The sequence below is a fragment of the Octopus sinensis genome, linkage group LG1 (assembly GCF_006345805.1).
Source record: "Octopus sinensis linkage group LG1, ASM634580v1, whole genome shotgun sequence".
Lineage (NCBI taxonomy): Eukaryota > Metazoa > Mollusca > Cephalopoda > Octopoda > Octopodidae > Octopus > Octopus sinensis.
Genome location: NC_042997.1, coordinates 141,935,371 through 141,962,529, shown reverse-complemented (window position 1 = coordinate 141,962,529; position 27,159 = coordinate 141,935,371). Strand labels below are relative to the sequence as shown.

General features: G+C 34.3%; 20 non-coding genes across 20 annotated transcripts; all 20 read right to left on the bottom strand.

Annotated features, from left to right (window-relative positions):
• Nucleotides 1-1,713: 1,713 nt before the first annotated feature.
• On the bottom strand, nucleotides 1,714-1,820 carry LOC115220200. Its single transcript, XR_003882485.1, has one exon. It is a non-coding gene; the product is annotated as a U6 spliceosomal RNA (small nuclear RNA).
• A 1,246-nt stretch (nucleotides 1,821-3,066) lies between these two features.
• On the bottom strand, nucleotides 3,067-3,173 carry LOC115220189. The gene has a single exon (XR_003882484.1). It is a non-coding gene; the product is annotated as a U6 spliceosomal RNA (small nuclear RNA).
• Nucleotides 3,174-4,116: 943 nt separating this feature from the next.
• Nucleotides 4,117-4,223, bottom strand: LOC115220178. Its single transcript, XR_003882483.1, has one exon. It is a non-coding gene; the product is annotated as a U6 spliceosomal RNA (small nuclear RNA).
• A 996-nt stretch (nucleotides 4,224-5,219) lies between these two features.
• Nucleotides 5,220-5,326, bottom strand: LOC115220167. The gene has a single exon (XR_003882482.1). It is a non-coding gene; the product is annotated as a U6 spliceosomal RNA (small nuclear RNA).
• A 1,268-nt stretch (nucleotides 5,327-6,594) lies between these two features.
• LOC115220264 lies at nucleotides 6,595-6,701 on the bottom strand. The gene has a single exon (XR_003882495.1). It is a non-coding gene; the product is annotated as a U6 spliceosomal RNA (small nuclear RNA).
• Nucleotides 6,702-7,997: 1,296 nt separating this feature from the next.
• On the bottom strand, nucleotides 7,998-8,104 carry LOC115220272. The gene has a single exon (XR_003882499.1). It is a non-coding gene; the product is annotated as a U6 spliceosomal RNA (small nuclear RNA).
• A 1,296-nt stretch (nucleotides 8,105-9,400) lies between these two features.
• LOC115220156 lies at nucleotides 9,401-9,507 on the bottom strand. The gene has a single exon (XR_003882481.1). It is a non-coding gene; the product is annotated as a U6 spliceosomal RNA (small nuclear RNA).
• Nucleotides 9,508-10,802: 1,295 nt separating this feature from the next.
• On the bottom strand, nucleotides 10,803-10,909 carry LOC115220134. The gene has a single exon (XR_003882479.1). It is a non-coding gene; the product is annotated as a U6 spliceosomal RNA (small nuclear RNA).
• Nucleotides 10,910-12,204: 1,295 nt separating this feature from the next.
• On the bottom strand, nucleotides 12,205-12,311 carry LOC115220123. The gene has a single exon (XR_003882478.1). It is a non-coding gene; the product is annotated as a U6 spliceosomal RNA (small nuclear RNA).
• A 992-nt stretch (nucleotides 12,312-13,303) lies between these two features.
• On the bottom strand, nucleotides 13,304-13,410 carry LOC115220112. Its single transcript, XR_003882477.1, has one exon. It is a non-coding gene; the product is annotated as a U6 spliceosomal RNA (small nuclear RNA).
• A 1,296-nt stretch (nucleotides 13,411-14,706) lies between these two features.
• Nucleotides 14,707-14,813, bottom strand: LOC115220101. Its single transcript, XR_003882476.1, has one exon. It is a non-coding gene; the product is annotated as a U6 spliceosomal RNA (small nuclear RNA).
• A 1,294-nt stretch (nucleotides 14,814-16,107) lies between these two features.
• Nucleotides 16,108-16,214, bottom strand: LOC115220090. Its single transcript, XR_003882468.1, has one exon. It is a non-coding gene; the product is annotated as a U6 spliceosomal RNA (small nuclear RNA).
• A 1,292-nt stretch (nucleotides 16,215-17,506) lies between these two features.
• LOC115220079 lies at nucleotides 17,507-17,613 on the bottom strand. Its single transcript, XR_003882460.1, has one exon. It is a non-coding gene; the product is annotated as a U6 spliceosomal RNA (small nuclear RNA).
• A 992-nt stretch (nucleotides 17,614-18,605) lies between these two features.
• On the bottom strand, nucleotides 18,606-18,712 carry LOC115220068. The gene has a single exon (XR_003882458.1). It is a non-coding gene; the product is annotated as a U6 spliceosomal RNA (small nuclear RNA).
• A 1,295-nt stretch (nucleotides 18,713-20,007) lies between these two features.
• Nucleotides 20,008-20,114, bottom strand: LOC115220057. Its single transcript, XR_003882448.1, has one exon. It is a non-coding gene; the product is annotated as a U6 spliceosomal RNA (small nuclear RNA).
• Nucleotides 20,115-21,410: 1,296 nt separating this feature from the next.
• Nucleotides 21,411-21,517, bottom strand: LOC115220046. The gene has a single exon (XR_003882437.1). It is a non-coding gene; the product is annotated as a U6 spliceosomal RNA (small nuclear RNA).
• Nucleotides 21,518-22,508: 991 nt separating this feature from the next.
• LOC115220244 lies at nucleotides 22,509-22,615 on the bottom strand. Its single transcript, XR_003882489.1, has one exon. It is a non-coding gene; the product is annotated as a U6 spliceosomal RNA (small nuclear RNA).
• Nucleotides 22,616-23,910: 1,295 nt separating this feature from the next.
• LOC115220035 lies at nucleotides 23,911-24,017 on the bottom strand. Its single transcript, XR_003882429.1, has one exon. It is a non-coding gene; the product is annotated as a U6 spliceosomal RNA (small nuclear RNA).
• A 992-nt stretch (nucleotides 24,018-25,009) lies between these two features.
• Nucleotides 25,010-25,116, bottom strand: LOC115220019. Its single transcript, XR_003882410.1, has one exon. It is a non-coding gene; the product is annotated as a U6 spliceosomal RNA (small nuclear RNA).
• A 1,295-nt stretch (nucleotides 25,117-26,411) lies between these two features.
• On the bottom strand, nucleotides 26,412-26,518 carry LOC115220013. The gene has a single exon (XR_003882409.1). It is a non-coding gene; the product is annotated as a U6 spliceosomal RNA (small nuclear RNA).
• Between the last annotated feature and the right edge of the window lie 641 nt (nucleotides 26,519-27,159).

Here is a 27,159-nt window from a genome sequence, read left to right as displayed (position 1 = left end):
AAAATAGATGAACATCAATGGAATTTGTATCTTGTGGTACCAGTGCCGGTGGCACACAAGAAAACCATCCGAACGTGGCCGTAGCCAGTACCGCATCGACTGGCCTCCGTGCTGTGGGCACGTAACAAACACCATCCGATCGTGGCCGTTCGCCAGCCTCATCTGGCACCTGTGTCGGTGGCACATAAAAAACACCATCCGAGCGTGGCCGTCTGCCAGCCTCGTCTGGCACCTGTGTCGGTGGCACATAAAAAACACCATCCGAGCGTGGCCGTTCGCCAGCCTCGTCTGGCACCTGTGTCGGTGGCACATAAAATCACCCACTACACTCTCGGAGTGGTTGGCGTTAGGAAGGGCATCCAGTTGTAGAAACACTGCCAGATCTGACTGGCCTGGTGCAGCCTTCGGGCTCCCCAGACCCCAGTTGAACTGTCCAACCCATGCTAGCATGGAAAGCGGACGTTAAATGATGATGATAATGATGATATTTCTCCGTTTATTTTGAAAAATAATGCAGTAATTGTACTTGGAATTTATCGCAATCAAAGAAATTTACAAAAGCACTTTTGAATGACTTGCGTAGGAATTTTCTATATATGTATATTTAGCTCGGTCTATTTATTTTTGTTATTGGAAAACCACTGATGATTTAAATTGCGCACGAGGAGATCTCTTTAAAGTTGTCAACACTATTTCAGTTTGTACGCTTCATGAAAAAGAGCCAATGATTGAATACATATGAAGTCCATCACATCTAGGAAAAAACTGCAATATTTCACTTTTATCTCAACAATAATTGCTCATGCCATAAGGTAGTGTAGAGTGCACAACTGAAACAGGTGTACACGTTTCATTGAAAGAATGCCTTTGATAAAGGTTTTCCATGATCAAGCTTAAGAAAAACAGAAATACAATAAATTCACGTCATTCTCATCGTTGTAGAGTTGTTGAAATTATTAGAATCCGAGAAAATTATGAAAAAAGGAAACATGATGTTGAACACGTCTGATATTTGCACTTCCATTTATTGATCACAAATCAGAAGAATGTCTCATATCCGATTTATATTTCGTTTCATAAGTCGTTAGAAAAACATGCTTTCAAAGAGAATTGATTCTTGTTTCTAGCTTATCGAACGACCACATGAAATCTGCCCTGGCTGTCGTCTAGTTTATTGCAAAATCTGCTTAGGCGAATGCGGAAGTGGACGAGACAGGAGAGAAAACTTTTCAAAATTAACAAGTCGATGAAAAAGTACTAACAATTTTAATCTTCATAGTTTTAAACGTGAAATTAAAAACGAACTTGAAGGATTGGTATGGGGAAATTTTTTTTTTCTGTTTAAAATCTTATTTTTACAACTTATTCTCTATTTATTTCGAAAAATATTGCAGTACTTGTACTTGGAATTGAATGGGAGCAAAGAAACTTATAAAAGCACTTTTGAATGGCTTGTGTAGAAATTCATTACGTTCACCAATTTCTGTATATATTCACTAGAACTATATAGTTTTTGATGAAATTTCTAAAAGTTTGATGAAATTTCTAAAAGTTACGGAAGATGCGAATAAATTTGATGGAAGATATGTGGATATAAAGCAATAACCTGTACATCCATTGAAAGTAAACACAAGGCAACAATGAGGAGTATAATGAATGTAAAAATGACAATAAGAAAAAAAATGGATATCCATGTCAGTAGAAAGAGAAAGAAAAAATATGGAACGCTTCACGAATTTGCGTGTCATCCTTGCGCAGGGGCCATGCTAATCTTCTCTGTATCGTTCCAATTTTAGAATATGTACCGCCGTAGCTAGTACACCAGCTTTCCCTAAGCCTCTCAATATATACATGCCCTATCTCGTACACTTACCCATAATAGGCTGCCTCATTTGCATATTTGTAATAATAATAACGATAAAGTAAATTCTAGAAGGTGTTTATCATATTTATCATTCCTAGATACGATTGTCCTTACCATATCTGTTTACTTTAAAATGTTGAAAATCATATATTTTGTGCGCAAATGTATATTTAGCTCGCTCTATTTATTTTTCTTATTGGAAAACCACTGCTGATTCAAATTAGGCACAAGGAACGCCCTTTAAAGTTGTCAAAACTATCACAATGCATACGCTTCATGAAAAGAGCCAGTGATTGAGTACATATGAAGTCCATCGCATCTAGGAAAAAACTGCAATATTTCACTTTTATTTCAACAATAGCTAATATCATAATGTAGTGTAGGGTGCACAAGTGAAACAGGTGTACACGTTTCATTGAATGAATGCCTTTGAAAAAGGGTCTCCCTGATCAAGCTTTACCAAAACACAAATCCAATAAAATCTCGTCATTTTTATCATTGTAGTGTTGTTGAAAAATATTAGAATTGGAGGAAATTATGAAAAAAAGGAAAGATGATATTGAACACGCCTGATTGGTCGTTGCTTAATATCATTAATATTTCCGCTTTCATTTTTTGATCAGAAATCGAAAGAATGTCTCTCCAACTATATATATGCCCGACGTATATTTCGTTTTATAAGTGGTTAGAAAAATGTGCTTTCAAGGAGAATTGATTCTTCTTTCTAGTTTATCGAACAACCGACCACATAAAGTCTGCCCTGGCTGTGTCTATTTGATTGCAAAATCTGCATACGCGCATTTGCAAGTGAACGACAGTCTGAATGGAGACCGGAGAGAGGATCATGGTTTCAAACGTGTAATTAAAAACAACGTTGGAAAATTGAGTATGGGCAAACCTGATATTTTGAAATAGCTGGGTTTTTTTAAATCTCTTATTATAACTGTTTCTCCTTTTATTTTCCAAAATGTTGCCGAACTGGTACTTCGAATTGGATGGGAGTAAAGAAACTTATAAATGCACTTTCAAAGGCTTGCGTAAGAATTCGTTACGTTCACCAATTTCTGTATATATTCACTGGAACTATATAGTTTTAGATGAAATTTCTAAAAGTTACGGAAGATGCGAATAAATTTAATGGAAGAGAAGAGAATGACAATAAGAAAAAAAATGGATATCCATGTCAGTAGAAACAGTAAAAAAAAAATATGGAACGCTTCACGAATTTGCGTGTCATCCTTGCGCAGGGGCCATGCTAATCTTCTCTGTATCGTTCCAATTTTAGAATATGTACCGCCGTAGCTAGTACAACAGCTTTCCCTAAGCCTCTCAATATATACATGCCCTATCACGTACACTTACCCATAATAGGCTGCCTCATTTGCATATTTGTAATAATAATAAGGATATAGTAAATTCTAGAAGGTGTTTATCATATTTATCATTCCTAGATACGATTGTCCTTACCATATCTGTTTACTTTAAAATGTTGAAAATCATATATTTTGTGCGCAAATGTATATTTAGCTTGGTCTATTTATTTTTCTTATTGGAAAACCACTGATTGTTCAAATTAGGCACAAGGAAAGCTCTTTAAGGTTGTCAAAACTATCACAATGCGTACGCTTCATGAAAAGAGCCAGACATATGAAGTCCAACAATAGCTATCTCAACAATAGCTAATATCATAATGTAGTGTAGGGTGCACAACTGAAACAGGTGTACACGTTTCATTGAATGAATGCCTTTGAAAAATGGTCTCCCTGATCAAGCTTTACCAAAACATAAATACAATAAATTCTCGTAATTTTTATCATTGTAGTATTGATGAAAATATTAGAATTGGAGGAAATTATGAAAAAAAGGAAGGATGATATTGAACACGCCTGATTGGTCGTTGCTTAATATCACTAATGTTTTCACTTTCATTTTTTGATAACAAATCGAAATAATGTCTCTCGGACTGTGTATATATACATGTCCGATATACCTTTCGTTTTATAAGTGGTTAGAAAAACGAGCTTTCAAAGAGAATTGATTCATGTTCCAAGCTTATCGAGCGACCAAGCAAAGAAACTTATGTAAGCACTTTAGAATGACTTGCGTAGGATTTTTCTATATATATTCACGGGAACTATATAGTTTTAGATGAAATTTCTAAAAGTTACGGAAGATATGAATAAATTTAATGGAAGAGAAGAGAATGACAATAACAAAAAAAATGGATATCCATGTCAGTAGAAAGAGTAAGAAAAAATATGGAACGCTTCACGAATTTGCGTGTCATCCTTGCGCAGGGGCCATGCTAATCTTCTCTGTATCGTTCCAATTTTAGAATATGTACCGCCGTAGCTAGTACAACAGCTTTCCCTAAGCCTCTCAATATATACATGCCCTATCACGTACACTTACCCATAATAGGCTGCCTCATTTGCATATTTGTAATAATAATAAGGATATAGTAAATTCTAGAAGGTGTTTATCATATTTATCATTCCTAGATACGATTGTCCTTACCATATCTGTTTACTTTGAAATGTTAAAAATCATATATTTTGTGCGCAAATGTATATTTAGCTCGCTCTATTTATTTTTCTTACTGGAAAACCACTGCTGATTCAAATTAGGCACAAGGAAAGCTCTTTAAGGTTGTCAAAACTATCACAATGCGTACGCTTCATAAAAAGAGCCAGTGATTGAGTACATATGAAGTCCAACGCATCTAAGAAACAACTGCAATATTTCACTTTTATCTCAACAATAGCTAATATCATAATGTAGTGTAGGGTGCACAACTGAAAGAGATGTACACGTTTCATTGAATGAATGCCTTTGAAAAAGGGTCTCCCTGATCAAGCTTTACCAAAACATAAATACAATAAATTCTCGTAATTTTTATCATTGTAGTGTTGTTCAAAAATATTAGAATTGGAGGAAATTATGAAAAAAAGGAAAGATGATATTGAACACGCCTGAGTGGTCGTTGCTTAATATCATTAATATTTCCACTTTCATTTTTTGATCACAAATCGAAATAATGTCTCTCGGACTGTGTATATATACATGTCCGATATACCTTTCGTTTTATAAGTGGTTAGAAAAACGTGCTTTGAAAGAGAATTTATTCTTGTTCCTAGCTTATCGAACGACCAAGCAAAGAAACTTATAAAAGCACTTTTGAATGGCTTGCGTAGGAATTCGCTACGTTCACCAACTTCTGTACACATTCAGTGGATCTATATAGCTTTAGATGAAATTTCTAAAAGTTACGGAAGATGCGAATAAAGTTAATGGAAGAGAAGAGAATGAGAATAAGAAAAAAAAATGGATATCCATGTCAGTAGAAAGAGCAAGAAAAAATATGGAACGCTTCACGAATTTGCGTGTCATCCTTGCGCAGGGGCCATGCTAATCTTCTCTGTATCGTTCCAATTTTAGAATATGTACCGCCGTAGCTAGTACAACAGCTTTCCCTAAGCCTCTCAATATATACATGCCCTATCTCGTACACTTACCCATAATAGGCTGCCTCATTTGCATATTTGTAATAATAATAACGATATAGTAAATTCTAGAAGGTGTTTATCATATTTTCCATTCCTAGATATAATTGTCCTTGCCATATCTGTTTACTTTAAAATGTTGAAAATCATATATTTTGTGCGCAAATGTATATTTAGCTCGCTCTATTTATTTTTCTTACTGGAAAACCACTGCTGATTCAAATTAGGCACAAGGAACGCTCTTTAAAGTTGTCAAAACTATCACAATGCGCGCTCTTCATGAAAAGAGCCAGTAATTGAGTACATATGAAGTCCATCGCATCTAGGAAAAAACTGCAATATTTCACTTTTATCTCAACAATAGCTAATATCATAATGTAGTGTAGGGTGCACCACTGAAACAGGTGTACACGTTTCATTGATTGAATGTCTTTGATAAAGGGTCTCCCTGATCAAGCTTTACCAAAACACAAATCCAATAAATTCTCGTAATTTTTATCATTGTAGTGTTGTTGAAAATATTAGAATTGGAGGAAATTATGAAAAAAAGGAAAGATGATATTGAACACGTCTGATTGGTCGTTGCTTAATATCGTTAATATTTCCGCTTTCATTTTTTGATCAGAAATCGAAAGAATGTCTCTCCGACTATTTATATGTCCGACGTATATTTCGTTTTATAAGTGGTTAGAAAAATGTGCTTTCAAGGAGAATTGATTCTTCTTTCTAGTTTATCGAACAACCGACCACATAAAGTCTGCCCTGGTTGTGTCTATTTGATTGCAAAATCTGCATACGCGCATTTGCAAGTGAGACAGTCTGAATGGAGACAGGAGAGAGGATAACTTTTAAAAATTATCAAGTTGGGGAAAAATATTAAGAATTTTAATCGCCATGGTTTTAAACGTGAAATTAAAAACAAAGTTGGAAAATTGGGTATGGGCAAACGGGATATTGTGAAATAGCTGGGTTTTTAAAAATCCTTTTATTATAACTGTTTCTCCTTTTACTTTCCAAAATGTTGCCGAACTTGTACTTGGAATTGAATGGGAGTAAAGAAACTTATGAAAGCACTTTCATTCGTTACGTTCACCAATTTCTGTATATATTCACTGGAACTATATAGTTTTAGATGAAATTTCTAAAAGTTACAGAAAATTTAATGGAAGAGAAGAGAATGAGAATAAGAAAAAAAAATGGATATCCATGTCAGTAGAAAGAGTAAGAAAAGATATGGAACGCTTCACGAATTTACGTGTCATCCTTGCGCAGGGGCCATGCTAATCTTCTCTGTATCGTTCCAATTTTAGAATATGTACCGCCGTAGCTAGTACACCAGTTTTCCCTAAGCCTCTCAATATATACATGCCCTATCTCGTACACTTACCCATAATAGGCTGCCTCATTTGCATATTAGTAATAATAATAACGATATAGTAAATTCTGGAAGGTGTTTATCATATTTATCATTCCTAGATGCGATTGTCCTTACCATATCTGTTTACTTTAAAATGTTGAAAATCATATATTTTGTGCGCAAATGTATATTTAGCTCGCTCTATTTATTTTTCTTACTGGAAAACCACTGCTGATTCAAATTAGGCACAAGGAACGCTCTTTAAAGTTGTCAAAACTATCACAATGCGCGCTCTTCATGAAAAGAGCCAGTGATTGAATACTTATGAAGTCCATCGCATCTAGGAAAAACTGCAATATTTCACTTCTGTCTCAACAATAGCTAATATCATAATGTTGTGTAGGGTGCACCGCTGAAACAGGTGTACACGTTTCATTGAATGAATGTCTTTGATAAAGGGTATCCCTGATCAAGCTTTACCAAAACACAAATCCAATAAATTCTCGTAATTTTTATCATTGTAGTGTTGTTGAAAATATTAGAATTGGAGGAAATTATGAAAAAAAGGAAAGATGATATTGAACACGCCTGATTGGTCGTTGCTTAATATCATTAATATTTCCGCTTTCATTTTTTGATCAGAAATCGAAAGAATGTCTCTCCGACTATATATATGTCTGACGTATATTTCGTTTTATAAGTGGTTAAAAAAATGTGCTTTCAAGGAGAATTGATTCTTCTTTCTAGTTTATCGAACAACCGACCACATAAAGTCTGCCCTGGTTGTGTCTATTTGATTGCAAAATCTGCATACGCGCATTTGCAAGTGAACGACAGTCTGAACGGAGACAGGAGAGAGGATAACTTTTTAAAATTATTAAGTTGAGGAAAAAATGTTAAGAATTTTAATCGCCATGGTTTTAAACGTGAAATTAAAAACAAAGTTGGAAAATTGGGTATGGGCAAACGGGATATTTTGAAATAGCTGGGTTTTTAAAAATCCTTTTATTATAACTGTTTCTCCTTTTATTTTCCAAAATGTTGCCGAACTTGTACTTGGAATTGAATGGGAGTAAAGAAACTTATGAAAGCACTTTCAAAGGCTTGTGTAAGAATTCGTTACGTTCACCAACTTCTGTATATATTCACTGGAACTATATAGTTTTAGATGAAATTTCTAAAAGTTACGGAAGATGCGAATAAATTTAATGGAAGAGAAGAGAATGAGAATAAGAAAAAAAAATGGATATCCATGTCAGTAGAAAGAGTAAGAAAAAATATGGAACGCTTCACGAATTTGCGTGTCATCCTTGCGAAGGGGCCATGCTAATCTTCTCTGTATCGTTCCAATTTTAGAATATGTACCGCCGTAGCTAGTACACCAGCTTTCCCTAAGCCTCTCAATATATACATGCCCTATCTCCTACACTTACCCATAATAGGCTGCCTCATTTGCATATTAGTAATAATAATAACGATATAGTAAATTCTGGAAGGTGTTTATCATATTTATCATTCCTAGATGCGATTGTCCTTACCATATCTGTTTACTTTAAAATGTTGAAAATCATATATTTTGTGCGCAAATGTATATTTAGCTCGCTCTATTTATTTTTCTTACTGGAAAACCACTGCTGATTCAAATTAGGCACAAGGAACGCTCTTTAAAGTTGTCAAAACTATCACAATGCGCGCTCTTCATGAAAAGAGCCAGTGATTGAATACTTATGAAGTCCATCGCATCTAGGAAAAACTGCAATATTTCACTTCTGTCTCAACAATAGCTAATATCATAATGTAGTGTAGGGTGCACCGCTGAAACAGGTGTACACGTTTCATTGAATGAATGTCTTTGATAAAGGGTATCCCTGATCAAGCTTTACCAAAACACAAATCCAATAAATTCTCGTAATTTTTATCATTGTAGTGTTGTTGAAAATATTAGAATTGGAGGAAATTATGAAAAAAAGGAAAGATGATATTGAACACGCCTGATTGGTCGTTGCTTAATATCATTAATATTTCCGCTTTCATTTTTTGATCAGAAATCGAAAGAATGTCTCTCCGACTATATATATGTCTGACGTATATTTCGTTTTATAAGTGGTTAAAAAAATGTGCTTTCAAGGAGAATTGATTCTTCTTTCTAGTTTATCGAACAACCGACCACATAAAGTCTGCCCTGGTTGTGTCTATTTGATTGCAAAATCTGCATACGCGCATTTGCAAGTGAACGACAGTCTGAACGGAGACAGGAGAGAGGATAACTTTTAAAAATTATTAAGTTGAGGAAAAAATGTTAAGAATTTTAATCGCCATGGTTTTAAACGTGAAATTAAAAATAAAGTTGGAAAATTGGGTATGGGCAAACGGGATATTTTGAAATAGCTGGGTTTTTAAAAATCCTTTTATTATAACTGTTTCTCCTTTTATTTTCCAAAATGTTGCCGAACTTGTACTTGGAATTGAATGGGAGTAAAGAAACTTATGAAAGCACTTTCAAAGGCTTGTGTAAGAATTCGTTACGTTCACCAACTTCTGTATATATTCACTGGAACTATATAGTTTTAGATGAAATTTCTAAAAGTTACGGAAGATGCGAATAAATTTAATGGAAGAGAAGAGAATGAGAATAAGAAAAAAAAATGGATATCCATGTCAGTAGAAAGAGTAAGAAAAAATATGGAACGCTTCACGAATTTGCGTGTCATCCTTGCGCAGGGGCCATGCTAATCTTCTCTGTATCGTTCCAATTTTAGAATATGTACCGCCGTAGCTAGTACACCAGCTTTCCCTAAGCCTCTCAATATATACATGCCCTATCTCGTACACTTACCCATAATAGGCTGCCTCATTTGCATATTAGTAATAATAATAACGATATAGTAAATTCTGGAAGGTGTTTATCATATTTATCATTCCTAGATGCGATTGTCCTTACCATATCTGTTTACTTTAAAATGTTGAAAATCATATATTTTGTGCGCAAATGTATATTTAGCTCGCTCTATTTATTTTTCTTACTGGAAAACCACTGCTGATTCAAATTAGGCACAAGGAACGCTCTTTAAAGTTGTCAAAACTATCACAATGCGCGCTCTTCATGAAAAGAGCCAGTGATTGAATACTTATGAAGTCCATCGCATCTAGGAAAAACTGCAATATTTCACTTCTGTCTCAACAATAGCTAATATCATAATGTAGTGTAGGGTGCACCGCTGAAACAGGTGTACACGTTTCATTGAATGAATGTCTTTGATAAAGGGTATCCCTGATCAAGCTTTACCAAAACACAAATCCAATAAATTCTCGTAATTTTTATCATTGTAGTGTTGTTGAAAATATTAGAATTGGAGGAAATTATGAAAAAAAGGAAAGATGATATTGAACACGCCTGATTGGTCGTTGCTTAATATCATTAATATTTCCGCTTTCATTTTTTGATCAGAAATCGAAAGAATGTCTCTCCGACTATACATATGTCTGACGTATATTTCGTTTTATAAGTGGTTAAAAAATGTGCTTTCAAGGAGAATTGATTCTTCTTTCTAGTTTATCGAACAACCGACCACATAAAGTCTGCCCTGGTTGTGTCTATTTGATTGCAAAATCTGCATACGCGCATTTGCAAGTGAACGACAGTCTGAACGGAGACAGGAGAGAGGATAACTTTTAAAAATTATTAAGTTGAGGAAAAAATGTTAAGAATTTTAATCGCCATGGTTTTAAACGTGAAATTAAAAACAAAGTTGGAAAATTGGGTATGGGCAAACGGGATATTTTGAAATAGCTGGGTTTTTAAAAATCCTTTTATTATAACTGTTTCTCCTTTTATTTTCCAAAATGTTGCCGAACTTGTACTTGGAATTGAATGGGAGTAAAGAAACTTATGAAAGCACTTTCAAAGGCTTGTGTAAGAATTCGTTACGTTCACCAACTTCTGTATATATTCACTGGAACTATATAGTTTTAGATGAAATTTCTAAAAGTTACGGAAGATGCGAATAAATTTAATGGAAGAGAAGAGAATGAGAATAAGAAAAAAAAATGGATATCCATGTCAGTAGAAAGAGTAAGAAAAAATATGGAACGCTTCACGAATTTGCGTGTCATCCTTGCGCAGGGGCCATGCTAATCTTCTCTGTATCGTTCCAATTTTAGAATATGTACCGCCGTAGCTAGTACACCAGCTTTCCCTAAGCCTCTCAATATATACATGCCCTATCTCCTACACTTACCCATAATAGGCTGCCTCATTTGCATATTTGTAATAATAATAACGATAAAGTAAATTCTGGAAGGTGTTTATCATATTTATCATTCCTAGATGCGATTGTCCTTACCATATCTGTTTACTTTAAAATGTTGAAAATCATATATTTTGTGCGCAAATGTATATTTAGCTCGCTCTATTTATTTTTCTTACTGGAAAACCACTGCTGATTCAAATTAGGCACAAGGAACGCTCTTTAAAGTTGTCAAAACTATCACAATGCGCGCTCTTCATGAAAAGAGCCAGTGATTGAATACTTATGAAGTCCATCGCATCTAGGAAAAACTGCAATATTTCACTTCTGTCTCAACAATAGCTAATATCATAATGTAGTGTAGGGTGCACCGCTGAAACAGGTGTACACGTTTCATTGAATGAATGTCTTTGATAAAGGGTATCCCTGATCAAGCTTTACCAAAACACAAATCCAATAAATTCTCGTAATTTTTATCATTGTAGTGTTGTTGAAAATATTAGAATTGGAGGAAATTATGAAAAAAAGGAAAGATGATATTGAACACGCCTGATTGGTCGTTGCTTAATATCATTAATATTTCCGCTTTCATTTTTTGATCAGAAATCGAAAGAATGTCTCTCCGACTATATATATGTCTGACGTATATTTCGTTTTATAAGTGGTTAAAAAAATGTGCTTTCAAGGAGAATTGATTCTTCTTTCTAGTTTATCGAACAACCGACCACATAAAGTCTGCCCTGGTTGTGTCTATTTGATTGCAAAATCTGCATACGCGCATTTGCAAGTGAACGACAGTCTGAACGGAGACAGGAGAGAGGATAACTTTTAAAATTATTAAGTTGAGGAAAAAATGTTAAGAATTTTAATCGCCATGGTTTTAAACGTGAAATTAAAAACAAAGTTGGAAAATTGGGTATGGGCAAACGGGATATTTTGAAATAGCTGGGTTTTTAAAAATCCTTTTATTATAACTGTTTCTCCTTTTATTTTCCAAAATGTTGCCGAACTTGTACTTGGAATTGAATGGGAGTAAAGAAACTTATGAAAGCACTTTCAAAGGCTTGTGTAAGAATTCGTTACGTTCACCAACTTCTGTATATATTCACTGGAACTATATAGTTTTAGATGAAATTTCTAAAAGTTACGGAAGATGCGAATAAATTTAATGGAAGAGAAGAGAATGAGAATAAGAAAAAAAAATGGATATCCATGTCAGTAGAAAGAGTAAGAAAAAATATGGAACGCTTCACGAATTTGCGTGTCATCCTTGCGCAGGGGCCATGCTAATCTTCTCTGTATCGTTCCAATTTTAGAATATGTACCGCCGTAGCTAGTACACCAGCTTTCCCTAAGCCTCTCAATATATACATGCCCTATCTCCTACACTTACCCATAATAGGCTGCCTCATTTGCATATTTGTAATAATAATAACGATAAAGTAAATTCTGGAAGGTGTTTATCATATTTATCATTCCTAGATGCGATTGTCCTTACCATATCTGTTTACTTTAAAATGTTGAAAATCATATATTTTGTGCGCAAATGTATATTTAGCTCGCTCTATTTATTTTTCTTACTGGAAAACCACTGCTGATTCAAATTAGGCACAAGGAACGCTCTTTAAAGTTGTCAAAACTATCACAATGCGCGCTCTTCATGAAAAGAGCCAGTGATTGAATACTTATGAAGTCCATCGCATCTAGGAAAAACTGCAATATTTCACTTCTGTCTCAACAATAGCTAATATCATAATGTAGTGTAGGGTGCACCGCTGAAACAGGTGTACACGTTTCATTGAATGAATGTCTTTGATAAAGTGTATCCCTGATCAAGCTTTACCAAAACACAAATCCAATAAATTCTCGTAATTTTTATCATTGTAGTGTTGTTGAAAATATTAGAATTGGAGGAAATTATGAAAAAATGGAAACATGATATTGAACACGCCTGATTGGTCGTTGCTTAATATCATTATTGTTTCCAATTTCATATTTTGATCACAAATCGAAATAATGTCTCTCGGACAGTGTATATATATATGTCCAATATGCCTTTCGTTTTATAAGTGGTTAGAAAAACGTGCTTTGAAAGAGAATTGATTCTTGTTCCTAGCTTATCGAACGACCAAGCAAAGAAACTTATAAAAGCACTTTTGAATGGCTTGCGCAGGAATTCGCTACGTTCACCAACTTCTGTACATATTCAGTGGATCTATATTGTTTTAGATGAAATTTCTAAAAGTTACGGAAGATGCGAATAAATCTAATGGAAGAGAAGAGAATGAGAATAAGAAAAAAAATGGATATCCATGTCAGTAGAAAGAGTAAGAAAAATATGGAACGCTTCACGAATTTGCGTGTCATCCTTGCGCAGGGGCCATGCTAATCTTCTCTGTATCGTTCCAATTTTAGAATATGTACCGCCGTAGCTAGTACACCAGCTTTCCCTAAGCCTCTCAATATATACATGCCCTACTCGTACACTTACCCATAATAGGTTGCCTCATTTGCATATTAGTAATAATAATAACGATATAGTAAATTCGAGGAGGTGTTTATCATATTTACCATTCCTAGATGCGATTGTCCTTACCATATCTGTTTACTTTAAAATGTTGAAAATCATATATTTTGTGCGCAAATGTATATTTAGCTCGGTCTATTTATTTTTCTTACTGGAAAACCACTGCTGATTCAAATTAGGCACAAGGAAAGCTCTTTAAGGTTGTCAAAACTATCACAATGCGTACGCTTCATGAAAAGAGCCAGTGATTGAGTACATATGAAGTCCATCGCATCTAGGAAAAAATTGCAATATTTCACTTTTATCTCATCAATAGCTAATATCATAATGTAGTGTAGGGTGCACCGCTGAAACAGGTGTACACGTTTCATTGAATGAATGTCTTTGATAAAGGGTATCCCTGATCAAGCTTTACCAAAACACAAATCCAATAAATTCTCGTAATTTTTATCATTGTAGTGTTGTTGAAAATATTAGAATTGGAGGAAATTATGAAAAAAAGGAAAGATGATATTGAACACGCCTGATTGGTCGTTGCTTAATATCATTAATATTTCCGCTTTCATTTTTTGATCAGAAATCGAAAGAATGTCTCTCCGACTATATATATGTCTGACGTATATTTCGTTTTATAAGTGGTTAAAAAAATGTGCTTTCAAGGAGAATTGATTCTTCTTTCTAGTTTATCGAACAACCGACCACATAAAGTCTGCCCTGGTTGTGTCTATTTGATTGCAAAATCTGCATACGCGCATTTGCAAGTGAACGACAGTCTGAACGGAGACAGGAGAGAGGATAACTTTTAAAAATTATTAAGTTGAGGAAAAAATGTTAAGAATTTTAATCGCCATGGTTTTAAACGTGAAATTAAAAATAAAGTTGGAAAATTGGGTATGGGCAAACGGGATATTTTGAAATAGCTGGGTTTTTAAAAATCCTTTTATTATAACTGTTTCTCCTTTTATTTTCCAAAATGTTGCCGAACTTGTACTTGGAATTGAATGGGAGTAAAGAAACTTATGAAAGCACTTTCAAAGGCTTGTGTAAGAATTCGTTACGTTCACCAACTTCTGTATATATTCACTGGAACTATATAGTTTTAGATGAAATTTCTAAAAGTTACGGAAGATGCGAATAAATTTAATGGAAGAGAAGAGAATGAGAATAAGAAAAAAAAATGGATATCCATGTCAGTAGAAAGAGTAAGAAAAAATATGGAACGCTTCACGAATTTGCGTGTCATCCTTGCGCAGGGGCCATGCTAATCTTCTCTGTATCGTTCCAATTTTAGAATATGTACCGCCGTAGCTAGTACACCAGCTTTCCCTAAGCCTCTCAATATATACATGCCCTATCTCGTACACTTACCCATAATAGGCTGCCTCATTTGCATATTGTAATAATAATAACGATATAGTAAATTCTGGAAGGTGTTTATCATATTTATCATTCCTAGATGCGATTGTCCTTACCATATCTGTTTACTTTAAAATGTTGAAAATCATATATTTTGTGCGCAAATGTATATTTAGCTCGCTCTATTTATTTTTCTTACTGGAAAACCACTGCTGATTCAAATTAGGCACAAGGAACGCTCTTTAAAGTTGTCAAAACTATCACAATGCGCGCTCTTCATGAAAAGAGCCAGTGATTGAATACTTATGAAGTCCATCGCATCTAGGAAAAACTGCAATATTTCACTTCTGTCTCAACAATAGCTAATATCATAATGTAGTGTAGGGTGCACCGCTGAAACAGGTGTACACGTTTCATTGAATGAATGTCTTTGATAAAGGGTATCCCTGATCAAGCTTTACCAAAACACAAATCCAATAAATTCTCGTAATTTTTATCATTGTAGTGTTGTTGAAAATATTAGAATTGGAGGAAATTATGAAAAAAAGGAAAGATGATATTGAACACGCCTGATTGGTCGTTGCTTAATATCATTAATATTTCCGCTTTCATTTTTTGATCAGAAATCGAAAGAATGTCTCTCCGACTATATATATGTCTGACGTATATTTCGTTTTATAAGTGGTTAAAAAAATGTGCTTTCAAGGAGAATTGATTCTTCTTTCTAGTTTATCGAACAACCGACCACATAAAGTCTGCCCTGGTTGTGTCTATTTGATTGCAAAATCTGCATACGCGCATTTGCAAGTGAACGACAGTCTGAACGGAGACAGGAGAGAGGATAACTTTTAAAAATTATTAAGTTGAGGAAAAAATGTTAAGAATTTTAATCGCCATGGTTTTAAACGTGAAATTAAAAACAAAGTTGGAAAATTGGGTATGGGCAAACGGGATATTTTGAAATAGCTGGGTTTTTAAAAATCCTTTTATTATAACTGTTTCTCCTTTTATTTTCCAAAATGTTGCCGAACTTGTACTTGGAATTGAATGGGAGTAAAGAAACTTATGAAAGCACTTTCAAAGGCTTGTGTAAGAATTCGTTACGTTCACCAACTTCTGTATATATTCACTGGAACTATATAGTTTTAGATGAAATTTCTAAAAGTTACGGAAGATGCGAATAAATTTAATGGAAGAGAAGAGAATGAGAATAAGAAAAAAAATGGATATCCATGTCAGTAGAAAGAGTAAGAAAAAATATGGAACGCTTCACGAATTTGCGTGTCATCCTTGCGCAGGGGCCATGCTAATCTTCTCTGTATCGTTCCAATTTTAGAATATGTACCGCCGTAGCTAGTACACCAGCTTTCCCTAAGCCTCTCAATATATACATGCCCTATCCTACACTTACCCATAATAGGCTGCCTCATTTGCATATTTGTAATAATAATAACGATAAGTAAATTCTGGAAGGTGTTTATCATATTTATCATTCCTAGATGCGATTGTCCTTACCATATCTGTTTACTTTAAAATGTTGAAAATCATATATTTTGTGCGCAAATGTATATTTAGCTCGCTCTATTTATTTTTCTTACTGGAAAACCACTGCTGATTCAAATTAGGCACAAGGAACGCTCTTTAAAGTTGTCAAAACTATCACAATGCGCGCTCTTCATGAAAAGAGCCAGTGATTGAATACTTATGAAGTCCATCGCATCTAGGAAAAACTGCAATATTTCACTTCTGTCTCAACAATAGCTAATATCATAATGTAGTGTAGGGTGCACCGCTGAAACAGGTGTACACGTTTCATTGAATGAATGTCTTTGATAAAGGGTATCCCTGATCAAGCTTTACCAAAACACAAATCCAATAAATTCTCGTAATTTTTATCATTGTAGTGTTGTTGAAAATATTAGAATTGGAGGAAATTATGAAAAAAAGGAAAGATGATATTGAACACGCCTGATTGGTCGTTGCTTAATATCATTAATATTTCCGCTTTCATTTTTTGATCAGAAATCGAAAGAATGTCTCTCCGACTATATATATGTCTGACGTATATTTCGTTTTATAAGTGGTTAAAAAAATGTGCTTTCAAGGAGAATTGATTCTTCTTTCTAGTTTATCGAACAACCGACCACATAAAGTCTGCCCTGGTTGTGTCTATTTGATTGCAAAATCTGCATACGCGCATTTGCAAGTGAACGACAGTCTGAACGGAGACAGGAGAGAGGATAACTTTTAAAATTATTAAGTTGAGGAAAAAATGTTAAGAATTTTAATCGCCATGGTTTTAAACGTGAAATTAAAAACAAAGTTGGAAAATTGGGTATGGGCAAACGGGATATTTTGAAATAGCTGGGTTTTTAAAAATCCTTTTATTATAACTGTTTCTCCTTTTATTTTCCAAAATGTTGCCGAACTTGTACTTGGAATTGAATGGGAGTAAAGAAACTTATGAAAGCACTTTCAAAGGCTTGTGTAAGAATTCGTTACGTTCACCAACTTCTGTATATATTCACTGGAACTATATAGTTTTAGATGAAATTTCTAAAAGTTACGGAAGATGCGAATAAATTTAATGGAAGAGAAGAGAATGAGAATAAGAAAAAAAAATGGATATCCATGTCAGTAGAAAGAGTAAGAAAAAATATGGAACGCTTCACGAATTTGCGTGTCATCCTTGCGCAGGGGCCATGCTAATCTTCTCTGTATCGTTCCAATTTTAGAATATGTACCGCCGTAGCTAGTACACCAGCTTTCCCTAAGCCTCTCAATATATACATGCCCTATCTCCTACACTTACCCATAATAGGCTGCCTCATTTGCATATTTGTAATAATAATAACGATAAAGTAAATTCTGGAAGGTGTTTATCATATTTATCATTCCTAGATGCGATTGTCCTTACCATATCTGTTTACTTTAAAATGTTGAAAATCATATATTTTGTGCGCAAATGTATATTTAGCTCGCTCTATTTATTTTTCTTACTGGAAAACCACTGCTGATTCAAATTAGGCACAAGGAACGCTCTTTAAAGTTGTCAAAACTATCACAATGCGCGCTCTTCATGAAAAGAGCCAGTGATTGAATACTTATGAAGTCCATCGCATCTAGGAAAAACTGCAATATTTCACTTCTGTCTCAACAATAGCTAATATCATAATGTAGTGTAGGGTGCACCGCTGAAACAGGTGTACACGTTTCATTGAATGAATGTCTTTGATAAAGGGTATCCCTGATCAAGCTTTACCAAAACACAAATCCAATAAATTCTCGTAATTTTTATCATTGTAGTGTTGTTGAAAATATTAGAATTGGAGGAAATTATGAAAAAATGGAAACATGATATTGAACACGCCTGATTGGTCGTTGCTTAATATCATTATTGTTTCCAATTTCATATTTTGATCACAAATCGAAATAATGTCTCTCGGACAGTGTATATATATATGTCCAATATGCCTTTCGTTTTATAAGTGGTTAGAAAAACGTGCTTTGAAAGAGAATTGATTCTTGTTCCTAGCTTATCGAACGACCAAGCAAAGAAACTTATAAAAGCACTTTTGAATGGCTTGCGCAGGAATTCGCAACGTTCACCAACTTCTGTACATATTCAGTGGATCTATATTGTTTTAGATGAAATTTCTAAAAGTTACGGAAGATGCGAATAAATTTAATGGAAGAGAAGAGAATGAGAATAAGAAAAAAAATGGATATCCATGTCAGTAGAAAGAGTAAGAAAAATATGGAACGCTTCACGAATTTGCGTGTCATCCTTGCGCAGGGGCCATGCTAATCTTCTCTGTATCGTTCCAATTTTAGAATATGTACCGCCGTAGCTAGTACACCAGCTTTCCCTAAGCCTCTCAATATATACATGCCCTACTCGTACACTTACCCATAATAGGTTGCCTCATTTGCATATTAGTAATAATAATAACGATATAGTAAATTCGAGGAGGTGTTTATCATATTTACCATTCCTAGATGCGATTGTCCTTACCATATCTGTTTACTTTAAAATGTTGAAAATCATATATTTTGTGCGCAAATGTATATTTAGCTCGGTCTATTTATTTTTCTTACTGGAAAACCACTGCTGATTCAAATTAGGCACAAGGAAAGCTCTTTAAGGTTGTCAAAACTATCACAATGCGTACGCTTCATGAAAAGAGCCAGTGATTGAGTACATATGAAGTCCATCGCATCTAGGAAAAACTGCAATATTTCACTTTTATCTCATCAATAGCTAATATCATAATGTAGTGTAGGGTGCACCGCTGAAACAGGTGTACACGTTTCATTGAATGAATGTCTTTGATAAAGGGTATCCCTGATCAAGCTTTACCAAAACACAAATCCAATAAATTCTCGTAATTTTTATCATTGTAGTGTTGTTGAAAATATTAGAATTGGAGGAAATTATGAAAAAAAGGAAAGATGATATTGAACACGCCTGATTGGTCGTTGCTTAATATCATTAATATTTCCGCTTTCATTTTTTGATCAGAAATCGAAAGAATGTCTCTCCGACTATATATATGTCTGACGTATATTTCGTTTTATAAGTGGTTAAAAAAATGTGCTTTCAAGGAGAATTGATTCTTCTTTCTAGTTTATCGAACAACCGACCACATAAAGTCTGCCCTGGTTGTGTCTATTTGATTGCAAAATCTGCATACGCGCATTTGCAAGTGAACGACAGTCTGAACGGAGACAGGAGAGAGGATAACTTTTAAAAATTATTAAGTTGAGGAAAAAATGTTAAGAATTTTAATCGCCATGGTTTTAAACGTGAAATTAAAAACAAAGTTGGAAAATTGGGTATGGGCAAACGGGATATTTTGAAATAGCTGGGTTTTTAAAAATCCTTTTATTATAACTGTTTCTCCTTTTATTTTCCAAAATGTTGCCGAACTTGTACTTGGAATTGAATGGGAGTAAAGAAACTTATGAAAGCACTTTCAAAGGCTTGTGTAAGAATTCGTTACGTTCACCAACTTCTGTATATATTCACTGGAACTATATAGTTTTAGATGAAATTTCTAAAAGTTACGGAAGATGCGAATAAATTTAATGGAAGAGAAGAGAATGAGAATAAGAAAAAAAAATGGATATCCATGTCAGTAGAAAGAGTAAGAAAAAATATGGAACGCTTCACGAATTTGCGTGTCATCCTTGCGCAGGGGCCATGCTAATCTTCTCTGTATCGTTCCAATTTTAGAATATGTACCGCCGTAGCTAGTACACCAGCTTTCCCTAAGCCTCTCAATATATACATGCCCTATCTCGTACACTTACCCATAATAGGCTGCCTCATTTGCATATTAGTAATAATAATAACGATATAGTAAATTCTGGAAGGTGTTTATCATATTTATCATTCCTAGATGCGATTGTCCTTACCATATCTGTTTACTTTAAAATGTTGAAAATCATATATTTTGTGCGCAAATGTATATTTAGCTCGCTCTATTTATTTTTCTTACTGGAAAACCACTGCTGATTCAAATTAGGCACAAGGAACGCTCTTTAAAGTTGTCAAAACTATCACAATGCGCGCTCTTCATGAAAAGAGCCAGTGATTGAATACTTATGAAGTCCATCGCATCTAGGAAAAACTGCAATATTTCACTTCTGTCTCAACAATAGCTAATATCATAATGTAGTGTAGGGTGCACCGCTGAAACAGGTGTACACGTTTCATTGAATGAATGTCTTTGATAAAGGGTATCCCTGATCAAGCTTTACCAAAACACAAATCCAATAAATTCTCGTAATTTTTATCATTGTAGTGTTGTTGAAAATATTAGAATTGGAGGAAATTATGAAAAAAAGGAAAGATGATATTGAACACGCCTGATTGGTCGTTGCTTAATATCATTAATATTTCCGCTTTCATTTTTTGATCAGAAATCGAAAGAATGTCTCTCCGACTATATATATGTCTGACGTATATTTCGTTTTATAAGTGGTTAAAAAAATGTGCTTTCAAGGAGAATTGATTCTTCTTTCTAGTTTATCGAACAACCGACCACATAAAGTCTGCCCTGGTTGTGTCTATTTGATTGCAAAATCTGCATACGCGCATTTGCAAGTGAACGACAGTCTGAACGGAGACAGGAGAGAGGATAACTTTTTAAAATTATTAAGTTGAGGAAAAAATGTTAAGAATTTTAATCGCCATGGTTTTAAACGTGAAATTAAAAACAAAGTTGGAAAATTGGGTATGGGCAAACGGGATATTTTGAAATAGCTGGGTTTTTAAAAATCCTTTTATTATAACTGTTTCTCCTTTTATTTTCCAAAATGTTGCCGAACTTGTACTTGGAATTGAATGGGAGTAAAGAAACTTATGAAAGCACTTTCAAAGGCTTGTGTAAGAATTCGTTACGTTCACCAACTTCTGTATATATTCACTGGAACTATATAGTTTTAGATGAAATTTCTAAAAGTTACGGAAGATGCGAATAAATTTAATGGAAGAGAAGAGAATGAGAATAAGAAAAAAAAATGGATATCCATGTCAGTAGAAAGAGTAAGAAAAAATATGGAACGCTTCACGAATTTGCGTGTCATCCTTGCGCAGGGGCCATGCTAATCTTCTCTGTATCGTTCCAATTTTAGAATATGTACCGCCGTAGCTAGTACACCAGCTTTCCCTAAGCCTCTCAATATATACATGCCCTATCTCCTACACTTACCCATAATAGGCTGCCTCATTTGCATATTTGTAATAATAATAACGATAAAGTAAATTCTGGAAGGTGTTTATCATATTTATCATTCCTAGATGCGATTGTCCTTACCATATCTGTTTACTTTAAAATGTTGAAAATCATATATTTTGTGCGCAAATGTATATTTAGCTCGCTCTATTTATTTTTCTTACTGGAAAACCACTGCTGATTCAAATTAGGCACAAGGAACGCTCTTTAAAGTTGTCAAAACTATCACAATGCGCGCTCTTCATGAAAAGAGCCAGTGATTGAATACTTATGAAGTCCATCGCATCTAGGAAAAACTGCAATATTTCACTTCTGTCTCAACAATAGCTAATATCATAATGTAGTGTAGGGTGCACCGCTGAAACAGGTGTACACGTTTCATTGAATGAATGTCTTTGATAAAGTGTATCCCTGATCAAGCTTTACCAAAACACAAATCCAATAAATTCTCGTAATTTTTATCATTGTAGTGTTGTTGAAAATATTAGAATTGGAGGAAATTATGAAAAAATGGAAACATGATATTGAACACGCCTGATTGGTCGTTGCTTAATATCATTATTGTTTCCAATTTCATATTTTGATCACAAATCGAAATAATGTCTCTCGGACAGTGTATATATATATGTCCAATATGCCTTTCGTTTTATAAGTGGTTAGAAAAACGTGCTTTGAAAGAGAATTGATTCTTGTTCCTAGCTTATCGAACGACCAAGCAAAGAAACTTATAAAAGCACTTTTGAATGGCTTGCGCAGGAATTCGCAACGTTCACCAACTTCTGTACATATTCAGTGGATCTATATTTTTTAGATGAAATTTCTAAAAGTTACGGAAGATGCGAATAAATCTAATGGAAGAGAAGAGAATGAGAATAAGAAAAATAATGGATATCCATGTCAGTAGAAAGAGTAAGAAAAATATGGAACGCTTCACGAATTTGCGTGTCATCCTTGCGCAGGGGCCATGCTAATCTTCTCTGTATCGTTCCAATTTTAGAATATGTACCGCCTCAGCTAGTACACCAGCTTTCCCTAAGCCTCTCAATATATACATGCCCTACTCGTACACTTACCCATAATAGGTTGCCTCATTTGCATATTAGTAATAATAATAACGATATAGTAAATTCGAGGAGGTGTTTATCATATTTACCATTCCTAGATGCGATTGTCCTTACCATATCTGTTTACTTTAAAATGTTGAAAATCATATATTTTGTGCGCAAATGTATATTTAGCTCGCTCTATTTATTTTTCTTACTGGAAAACCACTGCTGATTCAAATTAGGCACAAGGAACGCTCTTTAAAGTTGTCAAAACTATCACAATGCGCGCTCTTCATGAAAAGAGCCAGTGATTGAATACTTATGAAGTCCATCGCATCTAGGAAAAACTGCAATATTTCACTTCTGTCTCAACAATAGCTAATATCATAATGTAGTTTAGGGTGCACCACTGAAACAGGTGTACACGTTTCATTGAATGAATGTCTTTGATAAAGGGTCTCCCTGATCAAGCTTTACCAAAACACAAATCCAATAAATTCTCGTAATTTTTATCATTGTAGTGTTGTTGAAAATATTAGAATTGGAGGAAATTATGAAAAAAAGGAAAGATGATATTGAACACGCCTGATTGGTCGTTGCTTAATATCATTAATATTTCCGCTTTCATTTTTTGATCAGAAATCGAAAGAATGTCTCTCCGACTATATATATGTCTGACGTATATTTCGTTTTATAAGTGGTTAAAAAAATGTGCTTTCAAGGAGAATTGATTCTTCTTTCTAGTTTATCGAACAACCGACCACATAAAGTCTGCCCTGGTTGTGTCTATTTGATTGCAAAATCTGCATACGCGCATTTGCAAGTGAACGACAGTCTGAACGGAGACAGGAGAGAGGATAACTTTTAAAAATTATTAAGTTGAGGAAAAAATGTTAAGAATTTTAATCGCCATGGTTTTAAACGTGAAATTAAAAACAAAGTTGGAAAATTGGGTATGGGCAAACGGGATATTTTGAAATAGCTGGGTTTTTAAAAATCCTTTTATTATAACTGTTTCTCCTTTTATTTTCCAAAATGTTGCCGAACTTGTACTTGGAATTGAATGGGAGTAAAGAAACTTATGAAAGCACTTTCAAAGGCTTGTGTAAGAATTCGTTACGTTCACCAACTTCTGTATATATTCACTGGAACTATATAGTTTTAGATGAAATTTCTAAAAGTTACGGAAGATGCGAATAAATTTAATGGAAGAGAAGAGAATGAGAATAAGAAAAAAAAATGGATATCCATGTCAGTAGAAAGAGTAAGAAAAAATATGGAACGCTTCACGAATTTGCGTGTCATCCTTGCGCAGGGGCCATGCTAATCTTCTCTGTATCGTTCCAATTTTAGAATATGTACCGCCGTAGCTAGTACACCAGCTTTCCCTAAGCCTCTCAATATATACATGCCCTATCTCCTACACTTACCCATAATAGGCTGCCTCATTTGCATATTTGTAATAATAATAACGATAAAGTAAATTCTGGAAGGTGTTTATCATATTTATCATTCCTAGATGCGATTGTCCTTACCATATCTGTTTACTTTAAAATGTTGAAAATCATATATTTTGTGCGCAAATGTATATTTAGCTCGCTCTATTTATTTTTCTTACTGGAAAACCACTGCTGATTCAAATTAGGCACAAGGAACGCTCTTTAAAGTTGTCAAAACTATCACAATGCGCGCTCTTCATGAAAAGAGCCAGTGATTGAATACTTATGAAGTCCATCGCATCTAGGAAAAACTGCAATATTTCACTTCTGTCTCAACAATAGCTAATATCATAATGTAGTGTAGGGTGCACCGCTGAAACAGGTGTACACGTTTCATTGAATGAATGTCTTTGATAAAGGGTATCCCTGATCAAGCTTTACCAAAACACAAATCCAATAAATTCTCGTAATTTTTATCATTGTAGTGTTGTTGAAAATATTAGAATTGGAGGAAATTATGAAAAAATGGAAACATGATATTGAACACGCCTGATTGGTCGTTGCTTAATATCATTATTGTTTCCAATTTCATATTTTGATCACAAATCGAAATAATGTCTCTCGGACAGTGTATATATATATGTCCAATATGCCTTTCGTTTTATAAGTGGTTAGAAAAACGTGCTTTGAAAGAGAATTGATTCTTGTTCCTAGCTTATCGAACGACCAAGCAAAGAAACTTATAAAAGCACTTTTGAATGGCTTGCGCAGGAATTCGCTACGTTCACCAACTTCTGTACATATTCAGTGGATCTATATTGTTTTAGATGAAATTTCTAAAAGTTACGGAAGATGCGAATAAATCTAATGGAAGAGAAGAGAATGAGAATAAGAAAAAAAATGGATATCCATGTCAGTAGAAAGAGTAAGAAAAATATGGAACGCTTCACGAATTTGCGTGTCATCCTTGCGCAGGGGCCATGCTAATCTTCTCTGTATCGTTCCAATTTTAGAATATGTACCGCCGTAGCTAGTACACCAGCTTTCCCTAAGCCTCTCAATATATACATGCCCTACTCGTACACTTACCCATAATAGGTTGCCTCATTTGCATATTAGTAATAATAATAACGATATAGTAAATTCGAGGAGGTGTTTATCATATTTACCATTCCTAGATGCGATTGTCCTTACCATATCTGTTTACTTTAAAATGTTGAAAATCATATATTTTGTGCGCAAATGTATATTTAGCTCGGTCTATTTATTTTTCTTACTGGAAAACCACTGCTGATTCAAATTAGGCACAAGGAAAGCTCTTTAAGGTTGTCAAAACTATCACAATGCGTACGCTTCATGAAAAGAGCCAGTGATTGAGTACATATGAAGTCCATCGCATCTAGGAAAAAATTGCAATATTTCACTTTTATCTCATCAATAGCTAATATCATAATGTAGTTTAGGGTGCACCACTGAAACAGGTGTACACGTTTCATTGAATGAATGTCTTTGATAAAGGGTCTCCCTGATCAAGCTTTACCAAAACACAAATCCAATAAATTCTCGTAATTTTTATCATTGTAGTGTTGTTGAAAATATTAGAATTGGAGGAAATTATGAAAAAAGGAAAGATGATATTGAACACGCCTGATTGGTCGTTGCTTAATATCATTAATATTTCCGCTTTCATTTTTTGATCAGAAATCGAAAGAATGTCTCTCCGACTATATATATGTCTGACGTATATTTCGTTTTATAAGTGGTTAAAAAAATGTGCTTTCAAGGAGAATTGATTCTTCTTTCTAGTTTATCGAACAACCGACCACATAAAGTCTGCCCTGGTTGTGTCTATTTGATTGCAAAATCTGCATACGCGCATTTGCAAGTGAACGACAGTCTGAACGGAGACAGGAGAGAGGATAACTTTTAAAAATTATTAAGTTGAGGAAAAAATGTTAAGAATTTTAATCGCCATGGTTTTAAACGTGAAATTAAAAACAAAGTTGGAAAATTGGGTATGGGCAAACGGGATATTTTGAAATAGCTGGGTTTTTAAAAATCCTTTTATTATAACTGTTTCTCCTTTTATTTTCCAAAATGTTGCCGAACTTGTACTTGGAATTGAATGGGAGTAAAGAAACTTATGAAAGCACTTTCAAAGGCTTGTGTAAGAATTCGTTACGTTCACCAACTTCTGTATATATTCACTGGAACTATATAGTTTTAGATGAAATTTCTAAAAGTTACGGAAGATGCGAATAAATTTAATGGAAGAGAAGAGAATGAGAATAAGAAAAAAAAATGGATATCCATGTCAGTAGAAAGAGTAAGAAAAAATATGGAACGCTTCACGAATTTGCGTGTCATCCTTGCGCAGGGGCCATGCTAATCTTCTCTGTATCGTTCCAATTTTAGAATATGTACCGCCGTAGCTAGTACACCAGCTTTCCCTAAGCCTCTCAATATATACATGCCCTATCTCCTACACTTACCCATTATAGGCTGCCTCATTTGCATATTTGTAATAATAATAACGATAAAGTAAATTCTAGAAGGTGTTTATCATATTTACCATTCCTAGATATGATTGTCCTTGCCATATCTGTTTACTTTAAAATGTTGAAAATCATATATTTTGTGCGCAAATGTATATTTAGCTCGCTCTATTTATTTTTCTTACTGGAAAACCACTGCTGATTCAAATTAGGCACAAGGAACGCTCTTTAAAGTTGTCAAAACTATCACAATGCGCACTCTTCATGAAAAGAGCCAGTGATTGAGTACATATGAAGTCCATCGCATCTCGGAAAAACTGCAATATTTCACTTTTATCTCAACAATAGCTAATATCATAATGTTGTGAAGGGTGTACAACTGAAACAGGTGTACACGTTTCATTTAATGAATGTCTTTGATAAAGGGTATCCCTGATTAAGCTTTACCAAAACAGAAATACAATTAATTCTCGTAATTTTTATCATTGTAGTGTTGTTGAAAATATTAGAATTGGAGGAAATTATGAAAAAATGGAAACATGATATTGAACACACCTGATTGGTCGTTGCTTAATATCATTATTG